Source organism: Dendropsophus ebraccatus, chromosome 6, assembly GCF_027789765.1.
Source record: "Dendropsophus ebraccatus isolate aDenEbr1 chromosome 6, aDenEbr1.pat, whole genome shotgun sequence".
NCBI classification, from domain to species: domain Eukaryota; kingdom Metazoa; phylum Chordata; class Amphibia; order Anura; family Hylidae; genus Dendropsophus; species Dendropsophus ebraccatus.
In genome coordinates, this window is record NC_091459.1 from 96,893,729 (window position 1) to 96,916,286 (window position 22,558).

Here is a 22,558-nt window from a genome sequence, read left to right on the forward strand (position 1 = left end):
ATGGCCTAAACATGCAGACAGCAGCACAGCATACACCGCACCAGAAATAAGTGGACTCTTAAATAGGAACTGGAGCGGCATCTCAAACCAGACCATTACTCCAGAAAACACAAAGCAACTGCAACTGGCTCTATATAAAAAATGCACGACCCAGCCAGATTCTCTGGCCAATCAGTTACTTTTAACATCTATTGTTATGATAATCTACACAAAATATTATTATTATACAAAAAGCTAAGCAAAGCATCTCAGTATCTCAATTATTAATGTTACTAGCAGTAAGAGTCAGAGAAATAAACATGCATGGTAAAGCTACTGATTTCGCTTCCCATGTTCTACCCTTCTTTATCTGCCCAGTATTTGCATGGCCATAACATTGTCATGCAGCTCAATGGCATTTTGAATCAAGCTGGATGTTAATAATTTTTGCAAGTAAAATCCCTGTATGGTTAATGACAATGCTTGATATATGATGGATGTTTTATCGGTAGACAACTGCTTCAGGCACCAGTGGGGTTAAGTCCAACCCCAATGACAGCTACATTGCAGTAAAAAACACTATGAAGCGCATACTGTGTAAACCCATTAAACTCAGATTGTATCCCAGGCAGCAGGCAGAGTTTTGCTTGTGTCAATTCACTGAAAAGTCATATTTACTTGTAGGGGGAAGAAATCCTAATTATCCAAATCTAGATAAAAGTGATGATGAAAATCCCAAGTGACATATCAAGAAACTGAAGGTGACAAGATGACACCTTCTTTGTGTGCCTGTAGGAGACACGTCATTTGCAAGAACAGCAAAGTAATAAAAAAGAATGACAGTTTATAGACACTTGTTATTTGAACTATTAGCAATGTTCATTTCTCATTACAGTAATGTACAGCACCATTTCAGATTGTCACCAGTTATGTTAACTGAGTTATTCCTTTACCAAATAGCAAGATTACTTGTAATAAATAGTAAATTAAAGGGAGACAACACCTTTTGGAACATCATTGACTGTCAGACTATGTGCATAACAAATCTCTAGTGTCTGCAGTATTTATCACATCTCTACTACCTTTCTGTTCATCTCTGACTTTTCTATGTTCTGTAAAGTATAAAACAGGATCTGCTGCTACCTGGAAACCATCAAAACGCTGCTGCTGATTGCTTATTGTTTGTATAGTCGCCCAAGCAAAAAAAAAAAAAAATAATAATTAAAAACTGATTAAATTGTGCATAATAAGATTGTCTAACTAACACAAAGGTATAATACTGTCATCACGTGATCATAAATGCTGACTTTGGGGGGATCATTAATTAATATATAATACTCTTATCAGGCACTTATAAATGAGGTCTGGGAACCATACATTATACTACCCCCCACCGTAACCCTTAAAGTTGGACTCGCTGTGACATTACCTCCTCAACATTTAATTTCAGGACCAAGAAGGTGAAGCCATGCAGAGTTAGGGTATGTGCACACTACGGAATTCTCGCATATAACATCCCACAGATGTGTCAATTCTTTGGGTGGACGGCGGAATCCGCCTGAGCATAGTCTATGGGACAGCCGGAGATTTAAGCAGAAGCGTCTAGGGGTGAGCGGTGGAATCCTCTGGATGTTATCTGCGAGAATTACTCGCACATACCCTGGAACAGCAAGGGAGGCTAGAATGGAGGTCTCTTTTCTTCTGTGATAAGTCCCCCTTTTGTCTTCGATGTAATTATAGCTGGAGATTAGAAATTATGGTCTTTGGTGCCATAATGTATGGTAGCCAGACCTCTCTAGTCTTCATTATAGGTTCACTAACCGCTTGCCATTAAAGTCATTTGGTCGTTGTACTAGTGGTATGACTCCAAAGTGTCCAAAGTGTCCCAGGAGCGGTTTTTTTCAACCTAACAACCCCAGGCTGCATGTAGTTTTTACTGTTGTCCATGTTTTATCATTTACTTACATGACTATCATTCCTGTGATCTCCATAATTTCACGCTTTTTCATTCTTGGTGTTGCAATTTCAGTGTTGATAGTTATATGACACTCTCAAAACGTGTTCATGAATGATTCCGGCTTCTGGGTGATAAGTGAATACATTATACGCTCAATGGGTATTTATGAATGATGCCAGCTACTGAGGTTATATGTGGATACATACACTGCTCAAAAAATAAAGGGAACACTCAAAATTAATCAATGGAATTCAAATGTATTAACCAATGGAGGCCTGAATTTGGAGTCAAACACAAACTTAAAGTGGAAAAAAACACTGCAGGCTGATCTGACTTTGATGTAATGTCCTTAAAACAAGTCAAAATGAGGCTCAGTATTGTGTGTTGCCTCCACGCCACGTGCTTGTATGACCTCCCTACAACACCTGGGCATGCTCCTGATGCTCCATCTGTAAATGTCAGGCCTTTATACCATCCTCATGGAGTCGGTTTCTAACCGCTTGTGCAGACACATGCTCATTTGTGGCCTGCTGGAGGACATTATGCAGGGCTCTGGCAGTACTCCTCCTGTTCCTTCTTGCACAAAGGCGGAGGTAGCAGTCCTGCTGTTGGGTTGTTGCCCTCCTGAGGCATCTTTCACGTCACCTGGTGTACTGGCCTGTCTCCTGGTAGCGCCTCCAGCCTCTGGACACTACGTTGACAGACACAGCACACCTTCTTGCCACAGCTCGCATTGATGTACCATTCTGGATGAGCTGCCCTGCCTGAGCCACTTGTGTGGGTTGTAGAGTCCGCCTTATGCTATCACAAGAGTGAGGCCCCCTTCACACATCCGGAAAAACCATCCGGATTTCCTATCAGGAAATCCGGACGGATTTCCGGACCCATACACTTTAATTGGTCACGGACACCCTTCCGGATTTTTCCGGAAAAAATAGGACATGTCCTATTTTTGTCCGGAATTCCGGCCTGGACGCCCCCATAGAAGTCTATGGGAGCGCCGGAATCACGGGCACTTTCCTGATGTACATCAGGAAAGTGCCTGTGATTCCGGATGATTGAGAGCCCGCCGCCACCCCCCCAAAGGGATCGGATAGGACATCAGCTTCTCTGCCCCAGCACCCGGACATCAGCTGCCGCCGCCGCCCGATGTCCCCGCCGCATCGCATCATCCCACCGCCACCGCCCAATAACCCCGCCGCGCCGCATCACCCCGCCGCCGTCGCCCGATGACCTCGCCACACCGCATTGCATCACCCCACCGCCACCCCGACCTCTGTGGCCCCCGGTAACCACCCCCCCCGAGACCGCAGCAGATTGCACCCGCCCGGGACTCCCACCAGCTGCCGCCGCTGTTCTTCCGCCGCCGACAGGTGAGATACACAGCCATCTCCACCCCTCCCCCCCAATACTAAAACTCCCGCCATGTCCTGCTAACAGGCCATGATGGGAGTTGTAGTTCTGCTGCCTGTGGCCATCCAGGTTGCAGAACTACTATTCTCATCATGCCCCTGTTGGCAGGCAATGATGGGAGTTGTACTTCTGCAGCCTGTGGCCATCCAGGTTGCAGAAGTACAACTCTCATTATGCTCTGTTGGCAGGCCATGATGGGAGTTGTTGTTCTGCTGCCTGTGGCCATCCAGGTTGCAGAAGTACAACTCTCATCATGCCCCTGCTGACAGGCCATGATGGGAGTTGAAGTTCTGCTGCCTGTGGCCATCCAGGTTGCAGAACTACTACTCTCATCATGCCCCTGTTGGCAGGCCATGATGGGAGTTGTACTTCGGCAATGTGGGTGCCTGTTTTTTTCTCATCAGGAAATCCTGAAGGTTTTTCCTGATGGTTTCCTGATGGTAAAAACGGATTACTGTCAGGAAATCCTGATACTTTCCTGATGACTTTTGAGGTCTCCTGATCAGGATTTCCTGACAGTAAAAACTGACACGGACATGTGAATGGGGCCTGAAAGCACCACCAACATTCAAAAGTAACCAAAACATCAGCCAGGAAGCATAGCTACTGAGAAGTGGTCTGGCGTCCCCACCTGTAGAACCACTCCTTTATTGATTGTGTCTTGCTAATTGTCAATAGTTTCCACTTGTTGTCTATTCCATTGGCACAACAGCATGTGAAATTGATTGTCAATCGGTGTTGCAGTGGACAGTTAGATTTTACAGAAGTATGATCTATGGTGCACTTACATGGAGTAATAATTCGCCCGATCGTATGATTAACGATTTCAAAGTAACAATTTTTTTTTTCATAACGGTCAGAAAAATAGTTTTGCGATCGTTTTGCGATCGCTTAAGCCTATCTCGCACATAGGTTAAATCGATGAACGACTGTTTAAACGAACGATATGCAAATTTTTTGCGAACGACGATTTAAGAACATGTAAGATCAAAACGAACGATTTCTCGCTCGTCGTTTGATCGTTCGCTGTGTTTACACGTACGATTATCGTTCGAATTTGATCATTATCGTGCAAATTCGAACGATAATTGTTCCGTGTAAACGCAGCTTTAGTTGAAGTTATATTGTGTTGTTTACGTGTTCCCTTTATTTTTTGAGCAGTGTATTCATAAATTACGCCAGCTATTGGGGGATAATCTGAATATATATTACTCACCAGGTATTTATGAATGATGCTGGCTCCTAGGAGATAACATGTGGATATTTAATATTCTCATCAGGTATGCTTAAATTATGCCAGCTACTAGGGGATACTACTATATGTGAATATATGAGACTGCCATTAGGTATTCATGACTGATGTTGGCTGTTAGGGAATGACGCCTGAATATATAATGCTCTCACCAGGTATTCCTGAATGATGCTGGCTGATAGGGGATAACATGTGAATATATAAAAAATCCCGAGGTATTCATGACTGATGCTGGCTAATGAACGGCAACATATGAATATATAATACTGTCATGCTCTCATTTGGTGTTCATGAATGATGCTGGCCGTTGGGGAATAACATATGAATATATAATAATCACCAGGTATTCATCAACGACGCTGGTTATTGGAATATAACATGTGAATATACATTGCTCTTACCAGGGATTTATCAGTGATGCTGGTTACTGGAGGAAAACGTAAATTTACAATGCCCTCACCAGGTATCCATCAATGATGCTGGGTATAACATGCGAATATACAATGCTCTCACCAGGTATCCATCAAAGACGCTGGGTATAACATGTGAATTTACAATGCCCTCACCAGGTATCCATCAAAGACGCTGGGTATAACATGTGAATTTACAATGCCCTCACCAGGTATCCATCAATGATGCTGGGTATAACATGCAAATATACAATGCTCTCACCAGGTATCCATCAAAGACGCTGGGTATAACATGTGAATATACAATGCTCTTACCAGGTATTCATCAATGATGCTGGGTATAACATGCGAATATACAATGCTCTCACCAGGTATCCATCAATGATGCTGGGTATAACATGCGAATATACAATGCTCTCACCAGGTATCCATCAGTGATGCTGGGTATAACATGTGAATATACAATGCTCTCACCAGGTATCCATCAATGATGCTGGGTATAACATGTGAATATACAATGCTCTTACCAGGTACTCATCAATGATGCTGTGTATAACATGCGAATATACAATGCTCTCACCAGGTATCCATCAATGATGCTGGGTATAACATGTGAATATACAATGCTTTCACCAGGTATCCATCAATGATGCTGGGTATAACATGTGAATATACAATGCTCTCACCAGGTATCCATCAATGATGCTGGGTATAACATGTGAATATACAATGCTCTTACCAGGTACTCATCAATGATGCTGGATATAACATGTGAATATACAATGCTCTCACCAGGTACTCATCAATGATGCTGGGTATAACATGTGAATATACACTCACCGGCCACTTTATTAGGTACACCATGCTAGTAACGGGTTGGACCCCCTTTTGCCTTCAGAACTGCCTCAATTCTTGGTGGCATAGATACAACAAGGTGCTGGAAGCTTCCTCAGAGATTTTGGTCCATATTGACATGATGGCATCACACAGTTGCCACAGATTTGTCGGCTGCACATCCATGATGCGAATCTCCCGTTCCACCACATCCCAAAGATGCTCTATTGGATTGAGATCTGGTGACTGTGGAGGCCATTTGAGTACAGTGAACTCATTGTCATGTTCAAGAAACCAGTCTGAGATGATTCTAGCTTTATGACATGGCGCATTATCCTGCTGAAAGTAGCCATCAGATGTTGGGTACATTGTGGTCATAAAGGGATGGACATGGTCAGCAACAATACTCAGGTAGGCTGTGGCGTTGCAACGATGCTCAATTGGTACCAAGGGGCCCAAAGAGTGCCAAGAAAATATTCCCCACACCATGACACCACCACCACCAGCCTGAACCGTTGATACCAGGCAGGATGGATCCATGCTTTCATGTTGTTGACGCCAAATTCTGACCCTACCATCCGAATGTCGCAGCAGAAATCGAGACTCATCAGACCAGGCAACGTTTTTCCAATCTTTTACTGTCCAATTTCGATGAGCTTGTGCAAATTTCAGTTTCCTCAGTTTCCTCAGTTTCCAGGTACTCATCAATGATGCTGGGTATAACATGTGAATATACAATGCTCTTACCAGGTACTCATCAATGATGCTGGGTATAACATGTGAATATACAATGCTCTCACCAGGTATCCATAAGTGATATTTTTGAAATAAACTTGAGATAATCAGATCACACTCACTGTATGATACTATAACAACTCAAAAGCCCAAAGACACACAATAGGAAAAACTAAGCCATCAAGAGCAACTTGTTCATGATTGCTAGGAAGCAATACAGAAATACAGAAAGGAAGAAAACTTACTACACTAGTATCAGGGGCGGACACAGAGTGCAAAGAGCAACTGTGCAAAAATTGTGTTTGGGCCCCCATAACCCATTCGTTTCTCCAGCTTTCTGCCTTAAAGTGACACTGTCACCCCCTTTATGCATTCTGACATCTCTACACAGGTGTAAAGGGTAAATTTAGCGTTTTTCATACCTTATTTCATATCATACGTTATGGTGTTTGTTCAAGTAAAAAGTGTCCTTTTATCAACTGCAGATTGTATTAAGAGGGCGTGGCCTCGCGACATTTGCGCCAATTAGCCCCGCCCACAACGGTGCAGTTGTTCCCGCCCCCTTAACGCCCATTGGTTGGCCGGCGTAAAGGGGGTGGGGTCTAGACCTTTCGGCCAGCCTGTTCCAATGGCCGATGAGGGGGTGGGGCCAACTGTGGTGTTGTGGGCGTGGCTAAGTGGCGCTAATGCCGTGAGGCCACGCCCTCTTAATCCAATCTGCAGTTGATAAAAGGACACTTTTTACTTGAACAAACACCATGACGTATGATATGAAATAAGGTATGAAAAACGCTAAATTTACCCTTTACACCTGTGTAGAGATGTCAGAATGCATAAAGGGGGTGACAGTGTCACTTTAAAGTCACACAGATATGTACACCCGGGTATCCGGTACATGTCTCCTGGTTTCTCAGGAGGACCCTACAGCACAGTACAGATGCTAGGGCCCACTAAAGGACTGTACTGCAGTCTGTGAAGGCCCCAGTGTGGGACTGGGGTACCTGTGGCCAACCAATAGAACTGATCATGGGGGGCACCCAAATAAAGAACCCATCAGAAGCGATATGCAGACCTTGTCCCATCTTGGACTGATGTATCTGTGACCACAACGGCCGGAATAACAATAACTACAACTCCCAGAATGCCTTACACTTATGAAGCTCTCAGAGAATGCTGGGAGTTGTAGTTTCTGAGGTGACAGACCCTTAAAGTGTCTACTCATTTGTTCTTCAAATCCCAGCACATCCTGAGGGCTGCAGACTGCAGTAACTGCTGCGAGTTGTAGTGTTTGCAGCTGTTGTACTGGGAGGGTTCTAGGTGCATTATACGCTAGATGCTTTGTGGGAGATTAGAATATATAGCTCACAGAGTGTGGGAGTGATCCCAGAACAGCACTAACAGGGGACAGAACAAATGGGCCCTCAATCACTATTGGGGTACAGTTGGGATACATGTACTGTATGTGACTGCACAGGTGGGATACATGTACTGTATGTGGCTGCACAGGTGGGATACATGTACTGTATGTGGCTGCTTAGAGGGGATAAGAATGAGAAAAACAACTATGCTGCAGGGGGCACAGTAATTGGCAAAAAAGGCATAAACAATCAAACATCAGCATTAGAGGGTGGGGGCTCTGTTCTTTCTCTACCACAGTCCACCCTCTATCATACAACTTCCAGCAGCCTGACAGTGTGTCACTGACAATAATCACTTACTGTCACAGCTGCTGCTGCTGTTGCTCCTCTTCACAGCCCCATCCCTGGCAGCCATAACCCTGCAGGATCCATCCAGGCCTGTCATTGCATCTCGCCCATGACAGCCATAACCCTGCAGGATCCCTCCAGCCCTAACACCACATGCTCTCTGTCCTCTCCTCCTCACACAAGGTATGATGGACAGTGGAGTACAGAAGGGGCTGTCAGCAGCAGCATGCAAGAGGAGAGAGGAGAACCAGCCCCGGCCAGGCACAGCATCCAGTGACTACAGACATGTGCCATGCTGAGCTGACACTTAAGAGTCTGAGCCTGGCGGGCCCCTCTATTGACCTGGGCCCCTGTGCAGCTGAACAGGCTGCACAAGTGATATGTCAACCTCTGACTAGTATAAAAAATGAATAGTTCAATACATGATGTACATGAGTGACGACATCATTGTCTCAACCTGGCCCATGCGCCAGAAGGTGCCGACCATGTCAAGCTGCTGGCATCTGAGTGTAACACTGCTTCCTCCTCCTTCTTGTACATTGAGCCCTATGAACATATCAGGCAGAGTTGTAGCTAGGCTTTTCTTTACCCATAGCAAAGATTTGAATCCTTGCCTCATCCCTGTATTTAAAGGGATTACCCTCAAAACGCATCACATCTTCATTATTAAAAAATAAAAGTCTGGTTTATGCAAGTGCCGGATGTCCTCTTCTTGATTGGAGTAAAGGGATCGAGCCCGGCTGGAAAATATTTTAACATTTAAAGGAAACATGTCATCGTTTTCATGCAGCCTGAACCACATATCATTAGAGTGGTCTCCAGCGGCTTCTTCATGCCCCACCGTTTTGAATGATAGCTCTCCCTGTTTGGTTATAGGGCGTGATCAATAAAGAAGGTAAGGGTGTGCAGAAGTGGCTCATGCATCATGAAAGTGTTTCCAGGTTCCATTTAAACTGCCCAGGGTGGAAGGAATACATTTAGGACTCTCTACAAACCTGCTGCTAATCTTTTTCTCACTGGTAGCATTCCGATAATGTACTGTAGGTCTTGCTGCTTAGAGATTCTTGATCTCCATCCTGATTTAAATGAATCCATTGACTGGGGCTCTTTGGGGTGGAATAAATGTACCCTGTGCTGGCCCTCTAGTGCACAGACTCACTGACCTCGGGGGAGATTTATCAAACTGGTGTAAAGTAGAATTGTCTCAGTTGCCCCTAGCAGCATCTGCACCTGACTATGAGGCCTGACTTCAATTGAGTAAAAATTTAACAAACTTTCAGCCCCCATTACTCTCCCAGTCAGACAACATTATTTAATGGCACAAAAAGTAGATATCAGAATGTTCTCTGCTTTTCAGTTTGGATTGGCTGTTTTTTGTAATAGACAACTGTAAGAGAAACCTATAATCTAGAGCCTGGGGTAATAAGATCTCATTAATTTGGTGCCTGCTGTATTCTCCTTATTACTTATTAAGTCTTGACACTTTGCTTCTATTGAGCCACAAAGACAGACACAGCAATCGAAGATGTAGCAGTCAATTTTAACTAATTAAACCCTGGAAGCACAAGTGGAGGAGAAAACAAAAGTTTCACTAAAGAAAAATGGCCCAGGTCTTTTCAGATTTATGGTCTACATACATGTTTCTGATGAATATCAGGAACCTATTATAGAGATGCTCTGGTCAGGTATCAATCATGTGATAGACACATTTTAATCCCAAATTGTATCTGTTACATATTCTTAAAAACATTGCAAAACAGATAATAAGTTTACAAGTTAATTAGTCATATTTGTGCAACTTTAGTTTAAAAAAAAAAAAAAAAAGGAGCTATATACTGTATATTAATTATGTCCTGGATATATATCTGTATGACAATAATACACAGTGTTTGTATATATATATATATATACAGTATATATATATATATATATATATATATATATATATATATATATATATATATATACAGTATATATATATAAAACACACTGTATATTTGAACGGTATTCCACCCCCAAAACTGACAAAAATGAACTTTTAAATAAGCAACTCCTATACATGATTGATTGATGCGTGTGACAGCAATAAAAACTGACAAGAATTGACTTTGGGGCAGTTCGATCAACACTAGTGATGGTTCAGGGTATCTGTCTCTATTGACTATTTATCATCCTATGAGTCACATTGTAAGTAACTGGCCCAGCATTCCTCCCTCATGTTTGACTTTATTTACAGTTATGTGATGATGAGGATGAGAGGTAAAACATACGTTTATTTTATGTATATAAAGACTATCTTCAAGTATGTTCACATTCACTGTTCGGGGCACCAGCATTACAGTGCACATGGCTGAATGGGCCTGGTAAGTGACAACCACTGTTTTAAGTCAGAAAGCTTGTCACTTCCCTTCTCACTGTTCCTTGTAGGACGCATTATTAAGCCAGCCTCTCACATACCAAGCAGAAAAGATCACTTATTCTTCATGCTTTAAAATGTTTTCTGAGAAAATTGAAATCTATTTTTGAGTCCCTTTCCCAAATAATGATAAAAAAACTACAACACAAAAAATACCAAAACATTCGTCAAATCAGAGCCATAATTTCTCATGTATGAATATGAAGGTAATAAGGGCAAAGTAAAAATGCAAAAATAAACATGAAAATTGTTGCATCCTTAGGCAACTCTGCTCTTTGAAGAATAGTTGAGGGTACCACTGATGTTCATATACATTGTGAGAGTCTCTCTTTCATGTATTTGCTCGCTATATCTGAGTCCAGAGGAAAAAGACAGTAAAATGTTAACATATTGGCTATGAAGGTCACTAAAACAACCTTTACAGCATGACAGTTTTTATGAGCAGAGATATAAGGAGCTACTAAAATTAACTGGTACCTAATACATTTCGATTTTTAACCCTTTGAGACATTGATCTTAGCACTTATCTCAGATTTCCATTGCAAAAGACACCACGGTGATGAATAATTAATTTGTGGCAAGAATACAGGATAATATACTGCTTTGGTTAAGCATTAACACTCCTACTAAAGAGCCGAACAACTATAAAGTGAATTCATGGGATTTGTTCGTCGTCCCTGACGCCAGATAAAATCGGGACATTACCAGTCTGCGTGGCGTGACTGCACTAAAAACTGTTGCTTCCCAATGCTTGTGTGTTTTCATGCAGCAGGTATGAATTTATTTTCTATATAAATTTCTCTCATTACCAACAATCTCCATTAGGGTCTAGCAGAGCATGAAATAGTCTTTGCGAGATCTAGAAATGTTCAATGCTAAAAGGCTTGGAAAACATTATTTGGGTTTCCAGCATTTGAAATTATAGACGAAACCAAGCAGTCGATCACAGCCCAGAGAATACACTCTATAAACTGTTCCGGAGCTGAGCATTGCTCATCTGCGGCTGTTATTAAGCGCAATGTGCTATGTTGTTTGCCTAATGCATTCTTAAGACTGTGTCGTGCTCATCACACTGTAGGAAAGTGCCCAGCGATGATAAAGAACTGGAAGACAAAAACTCAAAGTTTTCCATAGCTAACCTATTAGAGCTGGTTATCTGCTTGTTTTGCAGAACTGTTGCAGATCAGAGCATGATTGAGTGCTTTTTCTTTGCAACGATAAAGCTGACCTAATTTCGCTAGCCGAGAACCTATTCCTGTTCATCAGCCATTTTTAAATAGTCCCTAAGGGAGCGCTGGTTAATAGATTCAAAAAAGGCAATGTTGAGTAAATTTGCTGCTGACAATAGCATAAAGTACTGTTAGGGAGCATTCGAGTTCCTGTGATTTGCAGCTCAGTTGTCAATCTAAACATCATTTGGCATGGCCATTGTAAGTCACGTAAGCAGGGTTGTTGGTCTCAGCATTATGTGACTACAAAGCATGGTAACATAATGGCACACATCAAGGAGGAAAGTCAAAGCTGAAGACTGTGCTGCTGTTTTCCATGTGAGCAGAATTGAGGTTTGTGCTAAAATACGCAATCTGTTTGGGGAAAATGAAATGATTTAATATAATAAATGAATACAGGACCAACTAAACTAACTACTATATTAGTGTACTTGTGCTTTATTCCATGCAAAACAGTTACTGAAAAAGTTTTCATTGCTGAAAGATTAGGTGCTGCAGAATTTTATTCAAAACACAAACACACACACACACATATATATATATTATATATTATATATATTTATATATATATATATATATATATATATATATATATATATATTGGCCTTTCCCTCATCTTTACATAAAAGAGTTCTCCACTTGACAATCTGAACTTGATAGGATCCAATAATTTGTGATTATCATTTTGATCTTTCAGCATCTTTGTTCGTTGTTCGCTAAAAATTCGCAGATCGCTTTGTGAAAACAGTCTTAAAGATTCACCCTATGTGAAAGATGGGCTTAAGCGATTTAGTCGACTAAACGCTGATTGTTATAAAAACCAAATCATTGCTTCAAAATCGCTAAACGATCGATTGGGCGAATTATCGCTTCATGTAAACGCAGCATAAGAATTACACATTTCACATTAAATCAATGTGTTGCCGGGTAACAACAGGTGTAACCACTCTGACCAAGAGATGTGGTTGCTGTATAGGAGATGACCTCTATACCCTTATAAAGTATATAAAAAATTCTGAACTGGATAACTCCTTTACTAAAGCTGAGAGAAGTCTATGGGAGCTGCATTAACCAGGCACTCTGCAGTTCTACAGATGCATGTGGGAGTTACAGCTTTACTAGGGAGTTTTCTAAAAATCAGTCCAGCAGAATCTAATGGTCCTTTTACACGGAGCAATAATTAGCCCAATCGAACGATTAACTGTTTCAAAGTAACAATTTTTTTTATAACAATCAGTGTTTAGACGGAACAATATATCGTTTGAAAAAAATGTTATTGCGATCGTTTTAAGATCGCTTAAGCCCATCTCACACAGAGAGTGAATCGGTGACAAATTGTTCTGCTAATTTTCAGTGAACGATAATTTGAGAACATGTCGAAAGACCAAGATGAACAATTTCTCGTTCGCCGCTTGATCATCCGCTGTGTTTACACACACCGATTATCACTTAAATGCGATTGTTATAGTAAAAATTCGAACGATAATCGTTCCGTGTAAAAGGACCATAACTCATAGCTTGGACTGGGATGTTGCATCCTATTTAATGAAACTTTACACAAATTGCTCTTCTCTATTTGATTTTGCTAATATTATGGGCACTGTACCTGGTGTAATTCAGATTAACAAAGAGCAAGATCTGTGCAATCTTTGAGCCAGCTAGGAATTCTGGAAGATTTGGCTTTGGAACCAGTAGAACTGAGTCTGGAGTTCCTCTGGACGATAATGCATTACAATTTTTACCACCCATAGAGGTCTGCTGGCCACATGAGTGTGAATAAAAATCAATTAACCATTGACTTTCCTTCACACTATGGCCAGCACGACAGCCACACAGCGTGTGAACAGTCTATTTTCTATGGCCACTGTTTGCAAACTGCGGCCGTAGAAAATAGACATGTTCATTATTTTATACAGCCGCGGTTGATGCACTGTGCACAACAATGGCCGTTGTTCTATGGAAATCAATAGAACGAAATGGATTCACAAATCTACGGCCCCTGTGTTCATTGACCACTACAGCCATAGGTTTCCAAATTTATTATGATGTGTGAACATAGCCTAAGACTGTAGAAAGGTAAACATACAAAGTCAAGGTTGTGTCTATTGGAATATAAGACAAAATTTTTATACATGTCAAATATATGTGTAATACCAAATAAGCAAGGAGTAGAGCTAGAAAAAAAAAATTATCTGGCAGCCAAGTCCATTTCAGATGACAACATTTCTGGCCCGAAGGCTAATTTATAAACAATGCATTAGCCTGTCATCTGCTTGTCTATGCCAGGATCACCTGTCCTCTTCATCTTTCACATTTACCTTCTGTCTCCCCCTATGTGAATGACTGTCCTTCTTTTTTAAAGAGTGCCAAGTTGGAGAAAGAACTTGATATTGCCGCCAACAATTTAAATCGCCTTTATCGGTCTTTTTAACGTTATAATAAACCCATTTTTATCACCTACTTTTGTTTCTGGTGTTTTCTATCAATAGGAATTACAATTCTCCTTGGCTGAACTCTAAGCATTACCTCGAAAAGTGTGTTTTTATGTTCTCATCTGAATTCAAACAGTGCCCTAGTTTCATTTATTTGGGCTGCCAATATTTGAGATTAGACTTCAAAGCTCTCACTCTGTTTTGTTAAGCACTAAAAGAAAATCACACCAACATCCCTCTGAATTGACTCCGCTTCCTACCCGCTCATTCATTTTGTTTTGCCAATCAAACCTAACTTGTCTATAGAGGAGGAAACATTCTTGTGTTTTGGCTTTGGTCACTTGCCAGTTCTTAAATCCGGGAGCACAAATGCTCTCCTCTTCCAAAACTGGTACCAAGGCTTTCCCACTGTGCTATCAAAGCCCGAGATGTTTAATTTTACATTGGGCTCTTATTTAATGTTCAGTTTTAAAACCAGACAATTGCCTGGCACGTTTCTCGTGATAAACAGGTATTAGCATTGGGTATATTTACCAAGCTGTCAGCTTCCTGGATTCCCTTTAAGAAAATTGATATATTATTTGTAGTGATCGTTAAGGCAACATTATCAGCTAGCAAAAATGCCTAATACAATAGCTAGACGCCTCTGGGAGCAATGTAACAGAATAAATGTGAATGTCTAAATGCCATGAAAACTGTGCACAAAGTATATGTATGGTTGGGAAATAGTCCGGGCTACGCTAGAAATCTGGATATTCTTGGGATATTGTTCACTATAAGCTGTATATCCATCACATTCTTATAAAGTACTTTCATCAATTATTGAGGGAGGCAGTATTTTACAGCGACGATACAAAGCGATTGTTTATACGCTCACATTCAATTTCCTTTAACTGTTTCTCAGACTCTTGGGAATGCTATAAATTACAAGTAAAACATAATTCTGGAAAATGTTGCTTCACTTAGATAGATGGAGAGATGGTTTTCATTACAAATGTTATTTTTCTTTTAACAATCACAGGGTAAGGTATGGAAGAAATGGAAAAAGGTGATGTTTTTTAACTAGAAACTTTATTTGTTAAAAGTAATAAAGTTGTTTTTTTTTTGTATTAGTTATACAATGCACTGTATTCTATAGACATTGTGAAAACCAACAAGACCATCAATGCTGTTAGTCTGTGTCAATACTTACTATAAGGATCACATAATACATGATTGCCTATTGATTTGAAAGTGAACTTTCTAATAGAGAATTTCTTACACAGATACGCTTGTGCATGGACCAGATTGCTTTGTTCTCAGACATATGCTTTAGGAGATTGCTCGACTGGTTTTCAGAAATGTCTATAAGTTGTCATCCCATTGTGTATAACACTAAACCCTTCCGAGAGTACTCCAATTATTACCTTTTAATCTTTATAAAGTAGTCACGTGGCTACTTTAAGATTTCTACACATTACAAAAACAGTGAAGCATTACAGGCATTGGGGTTGACAATTATCACCATAAGTCAGCCTAAACACAGATGATGTTCTATGATTTCTAACCCTGAGGTCTTCCTTCCTTATATTTCACAAACCTGCCTCTTTTTAAATATGAGCTCAGCTTCTGGAGGTCCTTAGGAATAGTTCTCAGAATTTACTAATAAATACTAAAGTGCCAAGCGCAAGTTAACATGTACTGTAGTACTATAAGTGCAACAATAGGTCTCTTTTTATGTAATTGCACGCTGTATGTCCCTATGAAATGGATAAAAGTGAACTACAAATGAATACTAAAGTGCCAAGCATATATATTATGAGCTGTAGTACTTAAAAAGGCAATGATAAAACTCTTTTATAGTTGTACGCTAGATATCACTGTGAAATAGATGAAAGTACCTGTAGAAATTGTGCAGTAAAAACTCCATATGCGTAGTAGTCCTCCAATGTTGGTGGTAATGGCAGACAGAGATCTGGTACGTTGGCGTTGCTCCAAGGTCCAATTATGGTGCAGAAATGTGCAATATCTTTCCCAAGCTGTTTGGATAGGGATGGCCCGGCCGGCGGCTAATTACCACCAACATTGGAGGACTACTACGCCTATGAAGTTTTTACTGCACGATTTCTACAGGTACTTTCATCTATTTCACAGTGATATCTAGCGTATAACTATAAAAGAGTTTTATCATTGTCTTTTTACTACAGCTCATAATATCTATGCTTGGCACTTTAGTATTCATTTGTAGTTCACTTTTATCCATTTCATAGGGACATACAGCGTGCAATTATATAAAAAGAGACCTATTGTTGCACTTATAGTACTACAGTACATATTTACTTGCGCTTGCCACTTTAGTATTTATTAGTAACTTATTTATTTGGGGAGAGAAGCGGGTGACTCCCAGCTTGACAGCTGCAAGACTATCATAGCGCTGGTGTTTGTGAACTTCTGTTTTGTGGGGGCTCCCATACAGTGGGTTCTTTGCATTGTAGTTCTCAGAATTTCTTCTTCTCAGAAGTTATCACCAGATGAATCGGCAGACTGAACAGACCAATCATTCTTTAGAATGATGTTTGCACTCGCCAAATTACCTTGCCCACAAATTCTCAGATTCAGGCAAGTTTCCATTTGAGGTGGTTCTTAAGCTTCAACTTTTCCTGTTTTTCTGTTCCTTTGTCCTGTCAGTCTGATGTCTATAAAGGCAGGATTATTTACAAAGATCTAAGCTACCTCTAGTAAAATAACTCTAGGCCAGCCACAGCTGTCAATTTAGGGTGAAAAATTGACTAATAAACATTATTGCCTGGTCCTATCATTTCTCCCAGAGACCTAATTTGGTTGTCCACCAAAGAAATCCAAATACCATCCTTCAAGCTGGCTCCTCACTAACCACATCTTTGAGTTAAAATGTGTTTGGGGCAATTAACTATTCAACTCATTGAAGGGGTTATATACCAAAGGTAACATCTCTAGTTAACATCAAGTGCCTGGTTGTCTATGTCAGCAAAAAATAAAAGGACTGGTAGTGGGGCAGGAAAATGTATGTAACACTATCTAACTTTTAGGTTCCCAAAAGATCCTTTGTTTTCCTGACATAGTTATTAATCAAGCTATGAGCGTCTCTGTCTAAGGCCGATCTCTAATCTCCAATCTCTAATGGTAACTAGGGATGAGCGAACCGAACCGTTACGAACCCGATTCCTTACAAACTTTGCAAAAAGTTTGTTACGAAGTTCGTTAAAATCCATTGTTTTCACAGAATGGAAGAGGATACAATGAATTATTACTCCTATAATCCCTTTTATCCTGTTTTTATGTGAATATCAAGGTGTGTGATGTCACTACAGGAACAGGAAGTGCCTGAGCGTCCCTGCTCTTTTTCATTGTGTGTCTAATAATAATAATTTTTATTTATATAGTGCCAACAGATTCCGCAGCACTTTACAATTCTGGGGTACATACATAAACAAAAATAGACATTACAGAGAGATACATATAATTATCCATACATGAGGAGTGAGGTCCCTGCTCGCATGCATCAGCTTACATACTATCAGGAGGGGGTGCGAGACAGAATGGCAGAGGGGCAAAGTGCATCATTGTTCTTATGGTCCGGCCATCTTTATAAATAAGGCAGTGCAGGTAAGGGTGGATGAACCTGTCACCAGCCAATGCCTGCATGCACAGGTCTAAGTGCTTAAATGCTGTGTGTGTGTGTGTGTGTGTGTGTGTGTGTGTGTGTGTGTGTGTGTGTGTGTGTGTGTGTGTGTGTGTGGCGGAGGTAGGTGTGTGTGTGGGGGGGGGAAGGGGGGAGGTTGAGGGTAGCAGTCAAAATTAGGGAACCTGGTAAGCCTGCTTGAACAGATGAGTTTTGAGGGCACGTTTGAAGCTTTGGGTATTGGTGGTGAGTCTGACAGTCTTGGGTAATGCATTCCATAGAACTGGTGCAGCTCGGGTGAAGTCCTGGAGACGGGAGTGAGAGGTGCGGATTAAGGTGGATGTTAGTCTTAAGTCATTAGAGGAGCGTAAGGCACGGGTAGGGCGGTAGACAGAGATGAGGGAGGAGATGTATGGAGGTACAGCACTGTGGAGAGCCTTGTGGGTGAGCAGGAGGACTTTGTATTGTATCCTGTGTTTAATAGGGAGCCAGTGTAGTGACTGGCACAGGAGGGAGGCATTGGTATAGCGGCTGGACATGGAGATGAGCCTGGCCGCTGCATTGAGAATGGACTGGAGAGAGGAGAGTTTAGAGGAAGGAAGGCCGATTAGTAAGGAATTGCAGTAGTCTAGACGGGAATGAATAAGAGCGACAATAAGAGTTTTAGCAGATTCGACAGGAAGGAAGGGACGGATTTTAGAGATGTTTTTTAGATGCAGATTACAGGAATGTGAAAGAGATTTAATGTGAGGAGTGAAGGACAGATCCAAGTCAAACATAACCCCAAGGCAGCGGGCTTGCTGTGTTGGGGTTATGGTTGCACCACAGACAGAGATGGAGATGTCAGGTGGAGGGTGTTTAGCAGAGGGAGGAAAGACAAGAAGCTCAGTCTTAGCAAGGTTTAGTTTTAGGAATAGGGAGGACATAGCGTTGGAGACGGCAGACAGACAGTTACTGGTGTTCTGTAGAAGAGCGGGGGTGATATCACGGGAGGAGGTATATAGCTGGGTATCATCAGCATAGAGATGGTACTGAAAACCAAACTTACTGATGATTTGTCCGATGGGTAAAGTGTAAAGTGAGAAAAGGAGAGGGCCCAGGACTGATCCCTGAGGAACCCCGACTGTAAGGGGGAGGAGAGATGAGGTGGAGCCAGAAAGTGATACGCTAAAGGAGCGGTCAGAGAGATAGGAGGAAAACCAGGAAAGAGCAGAGTCCTTGAGGCCGATAGAGCGGAGCGTGGAGAGGAGGAGCTGGTGGTCTACAGTGTCAAAAGCTGCAGATAGGTCCAGGAGAATGAGAAGTGAATGGTCACCTTTAGATTTGGCGGTGAGGAGATCATTAGAGACTTTAGTAAGGGCAGTTTCTGTAGAGTGGTGAGGACGTAAACCGGACTGAAGGGGGTCAAGTAGAGAGTTGTCAGAGAGGTAACGGGTTAGGCGGGAATAGACCAAACGTTCCAAGAGTTTAGAGATAAAAGGGAGATTAGAGACAGGTCGATAGTTGGCAGCACAGGAGGGGTCTAGGGAGGGTTTTTTCAGTAATGGAGTGATGACTGAGTGTTTGAAAGTTGAGGGGAAGATGCCAGAGGAGAGGGAGAGGTTGAAGATTTTAGTAAGGTAGGTAGTGACAACAGGAGAGAGAGACTGGACCAGGTGTGAGGGAATAGGGTCACTAGGGCAGGTGGTGGGATGAGAGGAGGCTAGGAGTCTAGAGACTTCCTCCTCTGTCACTGGCTCAAAGGCTGAGAGGGATGAGGAGGAACAGTGAGAAGGAATAGGATTATTACTACCTGGGGATGGGAGATGATCTCCTGACGGATGGTATCTATTTTATCCTTGAAGTAGTTGGCTAAGTCTTCAGCACAGAGGTTAGTGATGGGTGTCTAAACTTTGGGTTTAAGGAGAGAGTTGAGGGTATTGAGGAGCTTTGTGCTAGTTAGACAGGGGAAAGCACATAGATAGATAGGCAAACAAGTAGATAGCTACAGGGAGGTAGAGAGAGGGAGAGATAGGCAGAGATAGGAAGTAAAAAACTTGTGATATCTAGGAAGAGATAGCGAGATTAAAAAAAAGACAGAGAAAAGTGAGAAGAATCAAAACCAGCTACCGTTCTGTGACTGAGAGGAGACGCTAGTTGTTGCTGCTGTGGTGGGTGTTGTCGACCCCGTATAGCTGCAACCAAAAAAGTTGTTAAAAAAAAAAACTAAAAAAGTAAAAAGTGGGTGCTGTCAACCCCCTATATAGCTGCAACCCAAAAATTTGTTTTAAAAAAACCCTAAAAAAGTAAAAAAAAAAAAAAAAAAAAAGGTTGTTTGTTCGTTTGTGATAACCTGTACATTGCTGCTTTGCTGGGTGCTGTCAACCACGTATAGCTGCCTGCAACCACAAAAGTTCTTTAAAAATTTCATTAAAAAAAAGTTTTAAAAAAGTACAAAAAAACACAAAAAAGTAAAAGTAAAAAAATTAAAAGTTTTTGGGTGATTACCTGTACATTGCTACTTTGCTGGGTGCCGCAAACCCACAAGATTGTCACTGAAAGTTTGTGCCTTGCGGCCATTAGCTTCTTTCATTTTTCCCCAACAAAAGAACCATGTCCAAGCGTCCTACATCCAGCACTTCACAGGCAAGGACTGCAACAGGCGGTGAGGCTAGGAGAAGTGGCAGCACCAGGCCCGGTGGCAGCCGGGGCAACAGGCGTGGCAGCAGGGTGCAGCTACCCCAGACACCCAGTGGTTCTGTAAGAACCACACAGCCAGCGGTTCTAGATTGGCTTACCCAATCCTCCACTTCCACCGCCCAAAGCTCCCAAACGAGGTCGGCTGGATCATCCGACACCACCCTTACATGGGACGGTCAGCGAGAGTCCTCTGCCCCGTCCCCTGTTACTACTATGCCACTCACCTTTGGGGCACCTTCTGCCAGGGAACTGTTGGCAAATCTTGATCTGCCTTTGGATTCTCTACCACTTTTTACTGATGAGGAGGAGGAGGTAGTAGTAGTCCCCCAAAGTCAGCAGGTGGAAAGTGCTGAGACTGCAGAGGAGGTGTTGGCTGAAAGCCAGGGAGGGGCATTCAGTGCCACACCTGAGATCCTGTCCCAGCCACTGGAGGACAGTAGCAGTGGTGGTGATGATGATGTCGCCGATCGGACGTGGCGCCCCCAAGCACCCTTATCCTCAGCGTCATCAGGGGAGGAAATTGAGGTGCTACCGAGACAGCAACATCCCACTGGTGCAAGGAAGCGAGGCACAAGAGGGTGGGGTAGAACACAACCTACCAGGCAGAGTCCATTACCTCCAAGCCTTGGTCCTGAGAGGGGACCCTCAGGCAGCGGTGGCAGTGAAAAACCAGCAAGACCCCCCCCCATGGCTGGCAGCAAACCATGGTCCTCTGTTGTCTGGCAGTTCTTTAGCCTGGGGACAGATAAGCACATTGCTCTGTGCCTGCTGTGCAATGAGAGGGTCAGTCGTGGCAGGGGTGATAATCTTGGGACAACATCCATGAGGAAGCACATGGAAAGGCAACACCAAAAGGCCTGGAAAAACCGTGACCCCAATACCACCTCCTGTCAGGATGCACCATACACTGCAGATCCCATCATGCAGCATCCTCTCACTGGAACTCAGGGCTCATCAGCTTCAGTTGCCAGCAGCAGCACAGTATCACTGCCATGAACACCCCTAATGAGGCAGCAATCCCTGACTGAGTCCATGGCCAAAGGTCAGGTGTACTCCAGCAGCCATCCCATAGCACAGAAACTGACCAGACACCTGGTTAAGCTGCTGGTGCTTCAGTCCCTGCCTTTTAATGTTGTGGACTTCCAGCCTTTCAGGGATTTTGTGGCATGTGCGCACCCCAGATGGCGAGTCCCCAGCCGCCACTACTTCTCTGGCAAAGCTGTCCCATCACTGCACAGTTATATGAAGAGAAAGGTTGTCGACTCATTGGCACTCTCGGTGTCCAAGACAGTGCACCTGAGTGCTGATGTCTGGTCCTCTAATTATGGGCAAGGCCAGTACATGTCCGTTTCTGCCCATTGGGTCAACATCCTCCCAGGAGACCATCAGGAAGTCGGCCCATTCTTGCCACTGTCACCTCCACTGTGCTTTAGGGGGCAAGCAGCGGGTAGCATAAGTTCTGCCTCCACCACCACTGCAGTCCAACCCGCCCCGGTGTCTTACCACCGATATCAGGCCCGGCGCTCTCAGGCTATCCTCCATTTGGTTATCCTGGGTGAACAAAGTCACAGTGGGCAGGAGCTCCTCCGGACCATCAGGGAGGAGATAGCTGAATGGCTGACCCCACGTTGACTAACAGTGGGAAGTGTCGTAGTGCAGTTCAGCGCGGAGGGCTGACTCATACACCTTGTATGGCACATGTGATCAACCTCATAGTGCACAGGTTTCTCCGATCATTTCATGCACTACATGACCTTATGAGGATGTCACGTAGAGTGTGCAAACATTTCAGCCACTCCTACGCTGCAAGGAACACCCTGCTCAGAATTCAGAGACAGCGCGGTATGCCCCAACATCGGGTAATCTGTGATGTGCC